Consider the following 17,991-nt stretch of genomic DNA (forward strand, 5'->3'; position numbering starts at 1 on the left):
TCCAGAGTGGAACCAGCGTCAAAACTTTCTAGTGCGAAACCCATTGTGGGACCTTAGAACCTTCAAAGGATCCTCCACCACTTTGCAGGTGAAGTTCAAGCTGTTTAAGGAAGCTGGCTCTCCCGCTCCCCAGACCGGACATATCCGGCCCCCACAGGCTGCTTCCTGGGCCCTGAGTCCTCGTGTACCCTGACACCCTCCTTCCGAGACTCAGTCTTCACATGGAGCCTCCTCTGCCCACCTCATCTGGGCGCCCCCCCATCCCCTCCTCCTGTCGTGGCACCTATCACCCTGAACAAGCCGTCTGCTCATCTGGATCCCCCAGGCCCCTGGCACAGTGTCAGCACTTAGTCAGCACCTGCACCCAGCAAGTACTCAACGACTGTTCCAATGGATGGATGAGAACACGAACCAGTGCCCTCTGCATCCGGCATGATCCCAGGACTCCTCACCTGTGATCAATGAAGCGTCCTGATAACTTCCATGCAGATTATAGAATCATACATAGGATTTTCTTGGACATTCCCAACGTCAAGGTCTCTACTCCTCTCAGGCCCTAATCCTCAAAGTGTCATGGCTGAAACTAGCTACCAAATGCCTCAAATCAGTGGGCAACAGTCCTTTTAAAAATAAATGTATGTTAGAAAAATATGCCTCTAGACCACATGTTCCAGTTGGGTTCTGGGGAAACATGGTGCACCCCCTCCCACCTCAGTATGGAGAACGCTGGCCCAGAGGCAAACATCTGGATGCAGAAGAGTTGAAAACTGATTCAAGGTCGCCTGGCGGATTCATGGCAAAGGTGGAGACAGAATTTACAACTCATACGACTCACCATGAATTCTGCTTAAGGATGGTTTTCTTCATATTTTCTGCGGCTCCAGTCTCTTCCAGCTCAATAGTACTAACCAAGACAGAAGGTTCCATGGAACAAGAACCATTCTATCAAGGAGGCCTCTGTAAGTGGGCCTCTATGAGCATGCTCATTCGCTCAGTCGTGTCCGACTCTCTGTGACCCCACGGACTATAAGCCCACCAGGCTCCTCGGTCCATGGGATTCTCCAGGCAAGAATACTGGACTGTGTTGCCATTTCCCTCTCCAGGGGATCTTCCTAACCCAGGGATCAAACCCACGTCTCCTGCATTGGCATATGGATTCTTTACCACTAGCACCACCCGGATAGTCCATAGGTGGGCCTGGGGAACTTAAAATTCAGAGGACTCTTGTTTCCGCCAGAGTCCTGAACTGGCATTCTGCCAGACTCAGCCACTCTCTACTGAAAGGCAGAGAATAAATGAGACTGAACCAGTAAATCCTACACTTGTCCCAGGAGCCAGCACCCGGCAAACCAACACGGAACACAGGCTGACTGCAGAGGGCACCGGCCATCAAGCCTGCCCTCTCACCCACACAGACACCCCCAGCACAGAGGCCCCATGGCCACGACGCCTGCTTGAGGCTGATCACCTGGCTCTTATGCACACATCTGCTGCCTATTCCTCCAGAACAAAAAGCACTTATCTTTGTCCTTCGAAATCTAGCCTACACTATATTAATTGCTGGGGGGGAAAAATGGCTTGAAGCAGGAGAATAGGGATGAAAAACAGTAATTTTTGGAGAAGATAGTTTTTGGCTGCCAGTTAAAGGAAACAAGAGCTTCCTATTATAGCCTGTTGTTGTTCAGTCACTAAGTGATGTTTGACTCTTTGCAACCCCATGGACTGCAGCACACCAGGCCTCCCTGTCCATCACGAACTCCTGGAGTTTATTCAAACTCATGTCCATCGAATCGGTGATGCCATCCAACCATCTCATCCTCTGTCGTCCCCTTCTCCTCCTGCCCTCAATCTTTCCCAGCATCAGGGTCTTTTTCAATGAGTCAGCCTGAGTAAGCATTTATTAATATTGGGGACTCCCTGGCAGTCCAGTGGTTAAGACTCTAAGCTCCCAACACAGGGAGCATGGGTTCAATCCCTGATTGGGGAACTAAGATCCCACATGCCCCACAGCACAACCTAAAACTAAAATATAATAATAATAATAATACTGCTGCTAGCCATTTTTTCAGGTTCGATTTGTAACCTGAGAGATACACACTTTTGCTCTAGTGAGGCAGGCTGAAAGCCCGTGAGAAAATGTCTCTTCGATTACAGCATAGCGCCAGTTATCTGCAGATCCTATGTTTAACACTTTGAGTAAAAGGAACAACTATCCCCTTCATTTATAACACTGAACCACTTTAAAGGGCCTTAGTGTACTTCTTATCCTCATCGACTCTGCAACACTGCAAGGGCGAGAACGTGTTCAGATCTCATGAAGAAAACAGGCATCCTAGAGCAGGCAGGACCTCCATCTCACCTCCCAGCTGGGCGGCCCCATGTGGCTGATTCATCTCCATATTAACCCAGCGTGAGCAGCAGTCGTCCAGGGAACTGAATAAGAGTTACCATTAACGCCAGGTGAGGACGTGATCATAGGAAAAAGACACTAAACCATAAAATGCCCATCATTGAGCTGGCAGTCACAGAGCCCATGTGCACTCAGCCAGCCACCTCTCAACCTCACCCACAGCTTTCAATAAAATGTATCAACCACACTGTATGGGCACAGTTCTATAAAGGTCTCCCTCTTCTCCCGACTCTACTGCTGGGGCCCCCGTCCAGACCCAGCACCACAGCCCAGATTCCACAATGGATCCGGGGCACCAGCCGGCCGCGTTTCTGTTCCCAGGTGGAGCCCCAAGGGTGACCACACCTCACGTTGTGTGGACTCGGCACTAAGACAGTAGCGCCAGGGACATGCTGGCTGCTCCTCCATGCCCTGGAATTTGATAGCTTTATGTCTTCCTTTTTAAAATAATCTATGTATTACTTTTGGCTGCGCGGGGTCTTTGTTGCTGCACATGGGCTTTCTCTAGATGCAGCGAGTAGGGAGCTGCTCTCTTGTTGCGGAGCACAGGCTCTACGGTACGTGGGCTCAGTAGTTGTGCACAAGCACTTAGTCGCTCCGTGGCATGTGATATATTCCTGGACCAGGAAGTGAACCCGTGTCCTCTGCATTGGCAGGCAGGTTCTTTACCACTGAACCACCTGGAAAGTCCAATAGCTTTATTTCTTAAGCCAGGTACTTATATATTGTACATTATGATAGATGGTTGGTGAGTGTGCCACATCGACTGAGTCTGTGCTCTAGAGCCAAGAGCTGCAACTTCTGAAGCCTGAGCACCCTAGAGCCTGCGCTCCACAGCAAGAGGAGCTACCACAACAAGAAGCCAAGCACCACAGCCAGAGAGCAGCCCCTGCTCATTGCAACTGGAGAAAAGCCACTGCAGCAACAAGCATCCAACACAAACTTTTTAAAAATCCTTTAAAAATAAACTTTTTTTTAAAAAAAGCTCCCCATGACCCTTCTGTGCCTCTAGTGTTCCTCTATCATCCATGCAACCCATCCAGCAATTAATTATGCCTGTGGGCAGCTCTTTTATGATTGCCACAAATTGTTATCTATTTTTCATTATTTTTTCATGACATGCCCAGCTCTTATCTCCCCACCCAGATGGTCAAATCCTTGGAAACGGACCGTATAGTCCTGTGAATCCTTCACCCACAACGAGGTACCCAGGTCACTGCCTGACATAACGTAGATGAGATATGTTCAATAAGCATTTATTTGCATTAAAAAACAGATAAGTGAAATATCTGGGGGACTTCTTCAATCCAAAGTTGAGTATGATAAACAGGTGTGCAAACGCCTTTCTCCACTAAACCCACCCCCACCTGCAGCCTCGTGTCATAGATTCTCCTAAATTTACCAAATTTACCAAAGCACCGTCCTCAGGTGAGAAATTGATGTTGTTTCACAGGAAGAGACAAAGTCCCCTGTGCATTTACTGATATGAGCAGAATTCATTAATGCTCTTCAATAATTAAGCCCACTCTGTGTCCACTGACTGGAGAATGGATAAAAGAGATGTGGCATGTTATATACAATGGAATACTAATCAGCCATAAAAAAAAAAAGAAATGATGCCATTTGCAGGAACATGAATAGACCTAGAGAATATCATACGAACTGAAGTAAGTCAGATAAAGACAAAAATCATATGATATCACTTGTATCTGGAACCTAGAAAAATGATACACATGAAATTATTTAGACCCACAGATATAGAAAACAAACTTTTGGCTATCAAAAGGGAAAGGACAGAGGAGGGATAAATGAAGAATTTGGGATTAACAAACTACTATACATAAAACAGATAACCAACAAGGGCTGACTGTACAGCACAGGTAACTCTGCTCAAAATCTTATAATACCCTATGATGGAAACACTCTAAAAAAGAAAATACATATATATATATATACACTATAAAAATTATACATGTATTATTTGTATTATTATTCTATATATATAAAACCGAATCACTTCACTTTACCCCTGAAACACACATTGCCAATAAACTCTATTTCAAAAAAAAATTTGTTTTAAAAATTAAGCCCACTAAGACTGACATATGACTTTCCAAAGACATTTGTAACCACACAGAGCTCGCATTATACAGAGAGAAGTTAATGATCTAGTTATAAACAAAATAAACTGTTGGATGATAAGGGCCCTATAGTCATAATATATTCTTGAAATAATTACATTATCATATTCAAGTCACTGCTTTAATTATAAATTTTATAATAATTCATAAGTCACACTAAGTTTCAGGCAGTGTGAAGTGCTCTCAGTAATTGGGGAGGTAGGGAGGACTATCACTGTGTTTTACAGGTGAGGAAAGTGGTGCTGAAGAGGAGGTCACTTCCCCAGGGACACCCAGCGAGGAGGGGTCAGGGTCAAACCCCACAGCAGCAATCATCGGGCTAAAAACCCCATGGGGAGAATTTCCCCCAAAGAAGGACACAATTCTCAAATGGAAAGAGCTTCCAGCACTGAGCATTTAACTAACAGAAAAAGAAATACTAAGGCCATTATATTGATATTTGAGAACATTAAGGGTGAAAATATTAGAAACTAATTAAAAAGAAAAATAGCTGCAAATGAATGAGAATCAGATTTTTATCAGCAAATCTGAGTAGAGGAAGATAAGGAAGCAGCCTCCCAAGGGCTGAATGAAAAGCATTTCTAGTCTAGAACTCTGTATTCAGTAATACTAGCCCTCAGTTGAAAGGGTGACACAGAAGTATTTTGTGCTCAGCCCAGACCACAGGTCCAATCAAAGGAGAAAAGTGTCTGGTTGGCTTCCAGCCTCAACCAGCACACACGCTCTGAAGTAAAGAAAGGAAAAAGTGGAGCAGACAACTAGCATGGGCATGTGACCCCAATGCCTAGAAAGGGTTAACCCACTGAAACACTGGCCCTCTGGAAACTGAAAGGCCAGCAGTTTTCCCTTGGTGGGGCCCCCCAGTTCACAGGGTACACAGAAGGGCTGACGAGGACAGGGCTCAGCAGACTGGCCACGAGGAAGCCCTGGCAGCTCATCCCACCATCCTGCACTCACTGAAGACTGTGTGGACGGTCCCAGTGGCCAGGTGCATCCCTTCCAGCGACTCTCAACTTCAAAAAAAAGAGTTCTGAAATCACTGAGTCCCAAAGATACATGCACACCATGAAAAGGAGAAAGCATTCTAGCTCATATTCAGTAATAAAGTGAACAGAAAATACTCTGAAACAGGTATAATTTTGTCTTCCAGGAAGGGAGTGAGTAATCAATCCATAAAGCAATACTGTTACAAAAAAGAATTGGTTAGAGACTCTGGAAATAAAATATCTAATTGTTGAAACAAAAAGTCAATAGATATGAAGAACTGACAAGAAGAGAAGCTGAAGAGAGAATTACCGAACTGGAAGGCAACTCAAAGCAATTCTCCCCAAGTAGGGCATAAAGAGATGGGCGGGCGGGGGGAAGAAGAACTGAGAAATCGGAGTTGGGCCAGGGACCAACAGCAACCTAACTGGGGTTTCGGGGAGGAAGAGGAGCAGAGGGGAGGCGGTAAGAGTTGACAAGGGAGGTGAGACACGAGAATTTCCTCCAAAGAAAGACACAATTCTCAGATTTCAAGAGCTTCCCAGAACAGAACATTTAACTAATGGAAAAAAGAAATACTGAGGCCGTCATACCAAAATTTGAGACTATCAAGGACAAAAATATTTCAAACTAATCAAAAAGAAAAAAAACAGCTTAGCTGCAAAGGAATGAGAGCCAGTTTCTTATCAGCAAGTCCAGGTAGAAGAAGATAAAGAAGCAGTATCTTTTAAGTGCTGAAGGAAAAGCATTTCGAGTCTAGAACTCTGTATTCAGCAAAACTATCCCTCAGTTGCAAGGATGACACAGAAGTGTTCTCAAGGACAAAAGGATCAGTTTACCACTCACAGATGGTCACTGGGAGACCTTAGGGGATTTCTTCCAATGAGAGAAATGAAACACAAAGAGGAAGATCTGTGAGCAAAGAAATTAGTAGGTACCTGTTTCCTGCTATTTGAACAGATGCGAGTGATGTCAGCAAGGAGGCAGTGGAGGGGAGAAGAGACAGTGTCCATGGCTTGTCCTCCTTCTGTTCTGGGGGCTCGGCGAGGAGAGGGAAGGCATCTATATACTGATTAATTCTAGCCGCTGTTACCGGAAAAAAATAAGTAAATATGTGTATTCGATTTTTATAACTTAAAAGCACCCTCTAGAAGAATAGGTTTTCTTGTGCAAGATTCCAAAAGCTAAGGGAAAACATCACCAATGAAAACTGGAAACAACAAAAGCATCATTCATGGAAGAAAACATTGATAAGTTGAACTCTTTTTTAATTAAAAAACCTGTGCTGTGCTGAAGACACAGAGAATGAAAAGATGAGCCACAGATGATTTGTCAGCTGCTCCCCGTAGACAGCACAGCATGTGGTCAAAAGTCCATTTAATTGTAAATCCGAAGTGTATGATGTTTGAAGATCCTCCCTGCAAAGACTGAAGGATAATATCTGACAACCGAGACTCTCTAACAACTAAGTTTTATGAGTGATTGAAAGTGAAAGGGAAAGTGAGTCATTCAGTTGTGTCTGACTCTTTTGTGACCCCAGGGACTGACTCTTTTGTGACCCCAGGCTCCTCTGTCCATGGGATTCTCCAGGCAAGAATACTGGAGTAGGTGGCCATTTCCTTCTCCAGGGGATCTTCCTGACCCAGGAACTGAACTCAGGTCTCCCACACTGCAGGCAGAGTCTTCACCAACTGAGCCACGGGTTCAAAGAAATATAGCAGTCCTTTGCAGTATTATGACCCAGTCTGTTTTCTAAATTAATTCTAGGTGGATCTCTTAGACTGTGCCCATGGGAGATTTTCACTCAGTGGAAGAGGAAGATAAAATAACCCTGACAAGACACGGCTGGAGCTTGAAGGCTTGGGTCCTGGTCTCCATCACTGACCTGGAGCCCCACTGGATCCTCACTTCACCCCTCCCAGCCTTGGGTTCCTCACCTGGAAATGTGGGTGCTGGACTGCCAGATGATTTTACTCCAAAAAGTCTGCAATTCCGTGAACAGTCAATCAGAACTGTTTGGATGAGATGATCTATCGCGTTATCCAACAGGAATATTTTTTAGCATTTAAAAAATTTTTTTCTTGGAGTATAGTTGATTTGCAATGTTGTGTTAGTTTCAGGTGTATAGCAGAGTCAGTTTTAAATATATATGTATGTGTGTATACGTTTTTAGATTCATTCCCATATAGGTCATTACAGAGTACTGAATAGAGTTCCTATTCCATAGAAACCTCCTCAGAGGTCTATAAACTCTACAGACTCTATAGAGACCTATACAGTAGGTCCTTATTAGTTATCCAATTTACATATTTTTGCTGTTGTAGTTCAGTCGCCAAGTCGTGTCCAACTCTCTGCAACCCCATCGACTGCAGCACACCAGGCTCCTCTGTCCTTCACTATCTCCCAGAGTTTGCTCAAACTCATGTCTATTGAGTCAGTGATACCATCCAACCATCTCATCCTCTGTCGCCCCCATCTCCTCTTGCCCTCAATCTTTCCCAGATCAAGGTCTTTTCCAATGAGTCGGCTCTTTGCATCAGGTGGCCAACTTTACATATAGCAGCTAGTATATATCAATCTCAATACCCTAATTTATCCCTGCCCTCCACTGGTAACCATAAGTTTGTTGACCAACAGAAATACAATGCAACATTAAACATATGCAACCTGAAATTTCCTGGTAGCCACACTACAAAAGGTAAAAAGAAACATGGAAAATAATTTTTGATATGTTTTTATTAAACCTGACATAGCCAAAATATTATCTCAATATATAACATGCATAAAATATTAATGAACACTTTACATTCGATTTTTGTAAAAGGTCTTCAAAATGTGTATTTTTGGCTCATACAACAGCTTGTTTCTGATTGATTTTACCTGCTCAGTAGCCACGTGGGGCTGGTGGCCCCACACTGGATGGCACAGACTTGGGGGATGCCTTCAGCGTTGATGATGTCTGACTTTGGGCAGAAACCCTGAGCTCTCTGAGGGACAGATATCAGACCAGCAAGATGGTAATACAGCTTTTCTCCTTGCCCACCCTCAGAAAGCGTCTCCTCACCTCTCACATGCCTGGTCTCTGTCTCACCAGCTCGCGATTCCATAACCATCTTCCCTTTTCATCTCTGACGTTGCCCTGGTTCAGGCTGGCATTTCCCACAGCCCCTAACCGTGTGCTTCATTTGCAGTCTTCATTGATCCCGTGTTTCCACCCAGTCCCACTCATTTCCACAGGCGGCTCCTCTTAGTCACCTGCCCACACTGGTGCTCCCCCTCCAGAAAAAGCGCCTGAGCCCTGACTCACAAGTGGAACCCAGTGAGGCACTGGGATCCAGGCATCGGGAAGGGGGCACACGAACGCAGCGCAGAGCAGACCTGGAGCCTCTCTTTGTTATTCTCACCAGCAAAAACGAGCAGGGTACTTTAGGGAAGGGACATGTCAGGCAGGGCACACAATAGAAACAGCACAATCGGATGCTTCTAGCAATTCGGTTCGGCTACCCTTGGCCCTTGAGTGAGTCCCTGAGATTCCAGAGGACAGAAGCTTGGTTGCTAGATATACAGTAACTACCTCTCTGGGGGTTCAGAGATGGACAACCTAAATGTCCATGGACAGAGGATTGGATAAAGAAGGTGTGGTACATATATAACTACAATGGAATATTACTTAGCTATAAAAAGAATGAAATGATGGCACTTGGAGCAACATGGATGCAACTAGAGATTATCATACTAAGAGAAGTCAGAAAGAGAAAAACAAATATCATATACCACTTAGATGTGGAATGTAAAATAAGATGCAAATGAACTTATCTATGAAACAGAAACAGACATAGAGAACAGACTTGTAGTTGCCAAGGGGGAAGGAGGTGGGGAGGGGTGGACTGGGAGTTTGGAATTGGCAGATGCCAATTACTATATATAGAATGGAGAAACAACAAGGTCCTACTGCACAGCACAGAGAGCTATAGTACAATATTCTGTGATAAACCATGATGGAAAAGAATGTATGTCAACATATAACTGAATCACTTAACTATACAGAAAAAATTAACACAACATTATAAATCAACTTTGCTTCAATAAACATTTTTTTTAATTCTGTAGCTTTAAAACCAAAGTTATGCTTCCTTGGCGCATGAGTAAAGAAAAGAAAACTGAAGAATCTTAAATAAGGATCAGCATGATGAGGCTAAAAATAGCCGATAAGAGGCCTGATCCTGCAGCGCCCTGACCTGAATAAATCACCCGCAGTGAGCGAGCCACTCCCTGCTCTGAAGATGCAGGAGCATCTCCTGGTATGAAGGTATCGGCTACCAGGAAGAGCAAGCATCTCTGCGCAGAGGATGTGGAATGAGATTCCCGACGTCAGAGTGGAGAAGTGCTGACTCGACATGTCGCTTGCTCACCCTGGTTCCCTGGATGACCAGTCTCGGTAATGTGCTTAAAATATTACCATAAGCCTGGGATCCTCGGTTCCACTGATGGCTAACAGAGAAAGGAAAGGGAACAGGGGCTCCCAAACGCCCCACCAAAATGTGGGAAATGCGCCATTTGGCATAAGGTTACAAATGACTGGAAAACTTGCTTGCAAATGTACAAGCTCTAAATCAAAGTTAATTGAGATTAGGGTCTTTTTCAGGGTGAAATTTGATGGTATATTAAGATTCTGATTCCTTTTTTATGGTTCAATTTTTTTTAACTTTAAAAAAAAATAATGTATTTTTGGCTGTGCTGGGTCTTTTTTTTTTTTAACTTTTTATTTTGTACTGGGGTATAGCTGATTAACAAACAATGTTTCGATAGTTTTCGCTGAACAAGAAAGGGACTCAGTCATACATATACACATATCCATTCTCCCCCAGACTCCTCTCCAGTTCAGGCTGCCACATAATATTGAGAAGAGTTCCCTGCTATACAGTAAGTCCTTTTTTGTTATCTATTTTAAATATAGCAGTATGTACAGAGAGGCATTGAGAAAGGTAAGAAATGAGCTGTCAGAGCAAGAGACATGCACAGAAACAACACACACACACAGACACACACACACAGACACACACATACACATGCACACATGTGCTGATGAATGAATGGAACAATAGGAACTCAGCTACACATGCAGACCCAAGTAGCTGTGTGTGTGGGACTGTGTCCCTTCCACTGTCAGAGTATTTTCAAGTGCAATCAACCATCCTCAAGTCCAGGTGAGGGCTCTGTCCAAGGTCCTGTTTCTGCCTTTGTCCTTGATGATGGAGAGAAGCTCCCAGGGCACGGATATGAGACCACTTTTTATTTTTAGGTTTTCTTAACAATTGTTAACATTTTCTCTAAGCACTGTCACAGCCTAAAAGGACATAAATAACACCTTATATGCAGTGTGGTATTGACCAGAGGTTATATTTAGTCCATATAAAGACCCAGACTGGAAATGTGGAGACCCATCTTTAAAGCTGCTCTGTACACATCCACCCACAAATGTTTGAAACCTTTACAGAGAATAACTTTAACTTAATCCATTTGTCTAGCTGGCACCTATGTTAGATGAGGGTTTGAGATAAAGCATCCGTTGTAAAGTAAAATCAATGAATGATAAAATAGCAGAAGTCATCAACTGAGGTGCTTATTGACCCCTGTTGGGTAGAAAATAGTCTTGGAGAGAAGACTGCTTCTAACTGAAGGTGACAACCTTCAGAGACACCAGAGAATGGAAATCAGAGTGCTTGCTGGGTACACGCACACCAGATAACAACGCAAACGGAACACAAATTAACCAGTGACGACCATGCAGTCATCTCCCAGTTAAGCCTGCATCATTTGATGCAGACGAGAAAATAACAACTGAAGTTTTTGCCAATTCTGCTGTTTGCAGGGTAAGTGGGTGGTGGAATTGACTTTGGCTGATGCTGGGCAGCATGAGAAAGACCAGACATGCTGATACCAGCTCAATCGGATCACAAAGCCCTCTTTTTAATGGGCCAGGTAACTAATGTGTGCCCCTTTATACATACTACTCACTAATCATAACCACCCCATGAACTACACACTTTTTATTTTCATCCTCATTGGTAGTAGAAATAGATAAAGCTTTGTAATGTCATACAGGTAGCAAATGAGTGTCAAAATTTAAATCCTCTTCTCTCTAACCCAAAAGCCTGATGTTTTAACCCTCATATATGTGTGACCTTTAAGAATCTTCCAAGTTAGACAAAGTTCAAAAATAATGCATGACAAAGCTCAGCCAAATCTTAATTTATTGAGTACCCACAGGATAGATAGTACAGAAAATGGAAGAAATTAGACCTACTTCGTTATTTCCACTAGAGGAACAGAAGACAATGCAGAATGAATGAACCTGTTCTGTGAATGCAGGTCTGATACTGAACTAGGCAAGTTGGAAGTGGTGGAAAGTGCCTGGGATTTGGAAACTAGCTGGTCCTGCTGGAAGTTAACCAGCAAGCAAGACACACCAGGGGTTGGTGTCTCTTCTGTGAAATAAAGGGATTAAACTTTGAGATCTCTTCCAGTCCTTACATTTGTGGTCTTTGCCTTTTCAGCTGACCCAGTTCTCCTCATTCTCCCCTTGAAACTTGGGGCAGGTCGTTAGGGGAAATCTAGGTCCATGTAGGAATGTTTTTTAAAACAAGACAAAATTAAAACCACCTTTGAAGACCAGGATAGATGGGTGGGGTGTGGATCTGGAGGGCTCTTCTGGAAAAGATGTCAGCCTCCGGGGTTGGTATTTGGTCTGTGTGCCTCCTGCCTGCTCACCGTGGCTAAACCTTTGCCAAATCTATACATTCAGTAAGGCTTCCTTGGTGGCTCAGACAGTAAAGAATCCATCTGCAATTCACAAGACCTGGGTTTGATCCCTGGGTCGGGAAGATCCCCTGGAGGAGGGCATGGCAACCCACTCCGGTATTCTTGCCTGGAGAATCTGCATGGACAGAGGAGCCTGGCGGACTACAGTCCACAGGGTCACAAAGAGTCGGACACTACTGAGCGACTAAGCACACAGCACACATTGAATAATGCAGGGGTAAGCTGCTGCCAGCAGTGGCCACAGGACTGGAAAAGGTCAGTTTTCATTCCAATCCCAAAGAAAGGAAATGCCAAAGAATGCTCAAACTACCGCACAATTGCACTCATCTCACACGCTAGTAATGCTCAAAATTCTCCAAGCCAGGCTTCAGCAATACGTGAACCATGAACTTCCAGATGTTCAAGATGGTTTTAGAAAAGGCAGAGGAACCAGAAATCACATTGCCAACATCTGCTGGATCATGGAAAAAGCAAGAGAGTTCCAGAAAAACATCTATTTCTGCTTTATTGACTACGCCAAAGCCTTTGACTGTGTGGATCACAATAAACTGTGGAAAATTCTGAAAGAGATGGGAATACCAGAGCACCTGACCTGCCTCTTGAGAAACCTATATGCAGGTCAGGAAGCAACAGTTAGAACTGGACATGGAACAACAGACTGGTTCCAAATAGGGAAAGGAGTACATCAAGGCTGTATATTGTCACCCTGTTATTTAACTTCTATGCAGAGTACGTTATGAGAAACGCTGGGTTAGAAGAAGCACAAGCTGGAATCAAGATTGCTGGGAGAAATCTCAATAACCTCAGATATGCAGATGACACCACCCTTATGGCAGAAAGTGAAGAGGAACTAAAAAGCCTCTTGATGAAAGTGAACGAGGAGAGTGAAAAAGTTGACTTAAAGCTCAACATTCAGAAAACGAAGATCATGGCATCTGGTCCCATCACTTCATGGGAAATAGATGGGGAAACAGTGGAAACAGTGTCAGACTTTATTTTGGGGGGCTCCAAAATCACTGCAGATGGTGACTGCAGCCATGAAATGAAAAGACGCTTACTCCTTGGAAGGACAGTTATGACCAACATAGATAACATATTGAAAAGCAGAGACATTACTTTGCCAACAAAGGTCCGTCTAGTTAAGGCTATGGTTTTTCCAGTGGTCATGTATGGATGTGAGAGTTGGACTGTGACGAAAGCTGAGTGCTGAAGAATTGATGCTTTTGAACTGTGGTGTTGGAGAAGACTCTTGAGAGTCCCTTGGACTGCAAGGAGATCCAACCAGTCCATCCTAAAGGAGATCAGTCCTGGGTGTTCATTGGAAGGACTGATGCTGAAGCTGAAACTCCAGCACTTTGGCCACCTCATGCGAAGAGTTGAGTCATTGGAAAAGACCCTGATGCTGGGAGGGATTGGGGGCAGGAGGAGAAGGGGACGACAGAGGATGAGATGGCTGGATGGCATCACCGACTCGATGGACGTGAGTCTGGGTGAACTCTGGGAGTTGGTGATGGACAGGGAGGCCTGGCGTGCTGTGATTCATGGGGTTGCAGAGAGTCAGACACGACTGAGCGACTGAACTGAACTGATACATATCTGTTTAAATCAATGACTTTGTTTCCACTTTGCCTCCCTCACTAGACTGAAAGGCTCCACCTCAACCAAACTGTACATTCTATAGAGACAGGAGGCCCCCTCTTAGTACTCTTTGTATTCTCATCCCCAGGGAAAATGTCTGAAATACACCAGCACAAAGTATATTTGAGCTGACCAAAGTACAATCTCATATCCAGGAGCCAAAGACATCTCGTAGGTGAGAAACAACCACCCTAGAATTATTTTACTCAACAGTATGCAGCTTGGAGAGCTTCCCAGATGGCATTAGTGGTAAAGAACCTGCCTGCTGATGCAGGAGAGATAAAAGACATTGTTCGACCCCTGAGTTGGGAAGATCCCCTGGAGATGGGCATGGCAATTCACTCCAGTATTCTTTCCTGGAGAATCCCATGGACAGAGGAGCCTGGTGGGCTACATAGTCCATAGGATCACAAAGAGTCAGACACAACTGAAGCAACTTAGCACATGCAGCTTGGCATGTAGTCTTTTTTAAAAAATATTTTATTGAAGTTCAGTTGATTTACAATGTGTTCATTTCTGCTGTGCAGCAAAGTGACTCAGTTATACATACATATATTCTTTTTCCTATTCTCTTCCATGATGGTTTTTCACAGGATATTGAATATAGGTCCCTGTGCTGCACAGTAGGACCTGTTGGTTATCCATCCTTTAGGTAATAGATTCCATATACTAAGCTCAAGCTCCCAGACACCCCTTCCCCACCTCTCTCCCACTTGGCAAACACAAGTCTGTTCTCCATGTCTGTTGGCACATAATCTGAAAGCAGACCGTGACCGCGGATCCTTTTATTGCTGGTTTGTAAAAACTGAGAAGCACACTTTGAAGGGAGTACACTATTGTCTAAGCTCACCCCTGCCCACACCCTGCCAAGATATATCAAGCAGGAGGTAATGTGCCAAGCACAAAGCTTCTTAAATACAGAGGCTCTGTGGTGTTACAGACAAAGGTGGTGGGCAATCTAACTGCCCTGAAGGAACCTCCTATCAATGAAATTATAATAGTATAATTCAAATGTCTTCAATGGGAGTATACTACAAGACCTGGAACATGACAGTTAACTATTTGATTTGAGGAAAATTGACTATGCCTTACTTTTGTATATTAAATTTTATACTTTGAGATCATTTCAGATACACATGCAATTGTAAGAAATGACAACTGAGAGCTTCCCTGGTGACTCAGTGGTAAAGAATCTGCCTGCCAATGCAGGGGCCATGGGTTTGATCCCTCAACCAGGAAGACCTGACATGCTGTGGAGCAACTAAGCCTGTGTGCCACAACTACTGAGACCGTGCCCCTAGAGCCTGTGCTCTGCAACCAGAGAAGCCACCGCAACGAGAAGCCCACACACTGCAACGGGAGAGCAGCCCCGCTCTCCACAACTAGAGAAAAGCCCTCACGGCAACGAAGACCCAGTGCAGCCAAAAAAATAAATAAATAAAACTATTTAAAACTGAAATGACACTGAGACTGAGTGTATCCTCCAGCCAGTTCCCCCAGTGGCACCATCTTGCAAAACTATAAGGCAGCATCACAAGCAGGATACTGACATGGAGGAAGTCAAGACGCAGAAATGCCCATCTGCACAAGGATGCCTGTGTTGCCATGTACCCCGCCACCCCTGCACCCTCCTTCACCCCGGCAACCACTAGCCAGCTCTCCATTTCTATTAATACAATGTTGCATTTCATGAATGTTACATCAATGGGATCAGACGGCATGTAACCTATTGGGACTGGACTTTTTTCACTCAGCACAATTCTCTGCAGATTCACTCAAGTCGCTGTACTTGGTTCCTGTTTATTGCTGAGCAGTGATCCCTGGTACAGAGACACCACAGTTCTTGTTCAATCACCCAGCCACAGAAGGACATCTAGTTTTTGGCTATCAGAAAGACACCTAGTTTTTGGCTATCTAGTGCAGCTGCTATGAATGTCGATGTACAACTTTTTATGTGAAGGGAAGTTTCTGTTTCTCTGAAATAAATGCCCAAGGGTACAACTGCTGTGTCAAAGGACACCGCAGGTTCAGTTTTGTAAGAAATTGCCAAACATGTTTCCTGAGTGGCTGGCTGGACCATTTTACCTGCCCAGCACTAAGGGTGAGCGATCCAGTTTGTCTGCACCCTGGCACGTGTTTGGTGATGTCACCACTTTTCATTATAGCCATTCTGATAGACGGTCCATGATTCACTTTAATCAACACAAAGTTCCAGAGGTGAAAGGGAGAGACCCCCCCAGAGCCACCAGGAATCTTAATGTATTTTCTGGTTTCTTATGATTATCGAAAAGGTACAAGCAAAACAGCCTCTGCCCATACTGAACGGGGTACAGGTAGGAGGGCAAGAGTCCTTCCCTGGTGTAACAGAACTACAGCTCTGAGAGCACACATCACACTTCAGAAGCATGAGATCCTGGAAGCATCCCCTTATTGCACTCCCAGGAACCGTTTATTGGCAGTACTAGCAAATATAATCAAAGGAGAAAAATATTATAGCAATTATAAAGGAAGAAACTAAATGACTATTGGCAGATACAGAGACTACCTATGCTTAAAAATTTTAAAGAATCCATAAACTATCAAAATTCTTGCCACTATTATTCAACATAATTCTGGAAGTCCTAGCTATAGCAATCAGAAGAAAAAGAAATAAAAGGAATCCAGATCAGAAAACAAGAAGTAAAGCTCTCAACGTTTGCAGATGACATGATACTGTACATAGAAAACCCTAAAGATAGTATCAGAAAAGTACTAGAGCTAATTAGTGAATTTAGCAAAGTTGCAGGATACAAAATCAATACACCGAAATCACTTGCATTTCTATATACTAACAATGAAAAATCAGAAAGAGCAATTAAGGAATCAATCCCATTCACCATTGCAACAAAAAGAATTAAATATCTAGGAATAAACTTACCTAAGGAGACAAAAGAATTGTGCACAGAAAATTAGAAGACACTAATGAAAGAAATCAAAGATGACATAAACAGATGGAGAGACATTCCATGTTCCTGGGTAGGAAGCGTCAATATTGTGAAAATGACTACACTACCAAATGCAATCTACAGATTTAATGCGATCCCTATCAACTTACCAATGGCATTTTTCACAAAACTTGAACAAAAACTTTCACAATTCATATGGAAACACAAAAGACCCCGAATAGCCAAAGCACTCTTGAGAAAGAAGAATGGAGCTGGAGGAATCAACTTTCCTGCAGATTATACTACAAAGCTACAGTCATCAAGACAGTATGGTGTAGGCACAAAAACAGAAATATAGACCAATGGAACAAGCTGGAAAGATCAGAAATAAATCCATGCGCCTATGGGTACTTTATTTTTGACAAAGGAGGCAAGAATATACAATGGGGCAAAGACAGCATCTTCAATAAACGGTACTGGGAAAACTGGACAGCTACATGTAAAAGAATGAAATTAGAACACTTCCTAACACGATACACAAAAATAAACTCAAAATGGATTAAAGACTTAAATGTGAGACCAGAAACTGTAAAACTCTTAGAGGAAAACATAGGCAGAACACCCAATGACATAAATCAAAGCAAGATCCTCTATGACCCACCTCCTAAAGTAACAGAAATAAAAACAAAAGTAAACAAGTTGGACCTGATTAAACTTAAAAGCTTTTGCACAGTAAAGTAAACTATAAGCAAGGTGAAAAGACCACCCACAGAATGGGAGAAAATAATAGAAAATGAAACAACTGACAAAAGATTAATTTTCAAAATATACAAGCAGCTCATACAACTCAATACCAGAAAAACATACAACCCAATCAAAAAGTGGGAAAAAGACCTAAACAGACATTTCTCCAAAGAAGACATACATATGGTTAACAAACACTGAAAAGATGCTCAACATTGCTTATTATTCAGTTCAGTTCAGTTCATTTGCTCAGTCGTGTCTGACTCTTTGCAACCCCATAAATTGCAGCACGCCAGGCCTCCCTGTCCATCACCAATTCCTGGAGTTC

At 43.5% G+C, this 17,991-nt stretch overlaps 1 protein-coding gene across 2 annotated transcripts in view; it reads right to left on the bottom strand.

The window, feature by feature from the left end:
- LOC109567044 (phospholipid-transporting ATPase IB) overlaps positions 1 to 17,991 on the bottom strand; it is a 495,212-nt gene that overhangs the window by 471,760 nt on the left and 5,461 nt on the right. The window lies entirely within an intron of this gene.

This window comes from Bos indicus, chromosome 12, assembly GCF_029378745.1.
Source record: "Bos indicus isolate NIAB-ARS_2022 breed Sahiwal x Tharparkar chromosome 12, NIAB-ARS_B.indTharparkar_mat_pri_1.0, whole genome shotgun sequence".
In the NCBI taxonomy this organism is placed as follows: domain Eukaryota; kingdom Metazoa; phylum Chordata; class Mammalia; order Artiodactyla; family Bovidae; genus Bos; species Bos indicus.